Source organism: Dipodomys ordii, unplaced genomic scaffold (assembly GCF_000151885.1).
Source record: "Dipodomys ordii isolate 6190 unplaced genomic scaffold, Dord_2.0 Scaffold3138, whole genome shotgun sequence".
In the NCBI taxonomy this organism is placed as follows: domain Eukaryota; kingdom Metazoa; phylum Chordata; class Mammalia; order Rodentia; family Heteromyidae; genus Dipodomys; species Dipodomys ordii.
The window spans coordinates 5,639-6,982 of record NW_012270353.1 but is presented as its reverse complement, the minus strand read 5'-3'; the positions used below and the strand labels follow the sequence as shown (position 1 = coordinate 6,982).

General features: G+C 39.1%; 1 pseudogene; it reads left to right on the top strand.

The window, feature by feature from the left end:
- Positions 1 to 465: 465 nt before the first annotated feature.
- LOC106002096 lies at positions 466 to 659 on the top strand (annotated as a pseudogene).
- Positions 660 to 1,344: the final 685 nt, after the last annotated feature.

Sequence of the window (1,344 nt, the reverse complement as noted above, 5' to 3'; positions counted from 1 at the left end):
TGGGCCTGGGCGCTGTCCCTCAGCTCTTCAGCTCAAGGCTAGCACTCTACCACTTGAGCCACAGTGCCACTTCCGGCTTTTTTCTTTTTGCTTATGTGCTGCTGAGGAATCGAACCCAGGGCCTCATGCATGCAAGGCAAGCACTCTACCACTGAGCCACCTTCCCAGCCCTTGTCTCCAGTCTTGAACATGAAAGTTCAGGGGCAGTGCCCAAGTCTTGAGTTCAAGCTTAGGACTGACACACACACACACACACACACACACACACACAAAGAAAAAAAATCTCTCTAATGAAGAAAAGTATCAGCTCTAGAAGTTTCAGTGGGCGGGGGGGGGGTGCATCCTTCCTTGCATAGGCTTGAATCAGACTCTCAGTCATCTTGATCTTTCCAGCTTGGACACCTACAGCTACAAGAATAAGACCAAAAATTTCAGGAAAAAGTTACTGTATCCAACAGTTACACTATGGCAAAAGTGAAGTCAATGTTCTGAGAAGTTCTTCCAAAACAAGGGCATTTGTCTATGGAAGATGTAACCACAATGATGCTGTGTAAACCCAGAATTTTACCCTTGAAATCTCTGACTCTGGAAAAACTGGAGAAAATGCAGCAAGCAGCACAAGATACAATGGCAAACAAGAAATGGCAGAAAAGGAATAACTGCAAATAATCCACTGACCAGTAACCCAGCACTCTAGAGAAGACACTCCTTTTCAAGTATCTTAATAACAAAAATATTCTCTTCATATTTGTATGTTTCAGTTTTTGAAACTTAAAAAAATATTCTGCATCTCTATGCCGAAAATAGTATTTGCTAATAAAACTGAATATTCCTCTAAGTAAAAAGTAATCAAGATTGGGGACACTTGTGAATTTAACATTAGTATGTATTAAATACAAACTTGGGACAAATTTTATGAGATTTTTCTTTTACTCCAGCAAAGTTTTTATAATTTTAAATTACCATTCACCATTCCTATTACTGTCAATTTTGCATAATAACAAGTGAATAAAGGCAACTTTTATATAGAGAGGGTCTTTACATATTTCTTAAAAACCTGAATTTTAAGATACAGTCTAATGTGCATAGTGGAGTTTTCATATTACCTAATAAAAATCAAAATCATTTTTAATCAAAAAAAAGTTTCAAGGGCATCAAATACCTATTGTAACGGATATATAGGATGTGCTTTTGCTGAAAAGTCCTTTCTTGGGGCCCAGGAGTTAACTAAAACCAGAAAACAAAGCTTGGCATCCCTATCTTCATTTTTTTTTTTTGGGTCCGGTCGTGGGGCCTGAACTCTGGGCCTGGGCGCTGTCCCTCAGCTCTTCAGCTCAAGGCTAG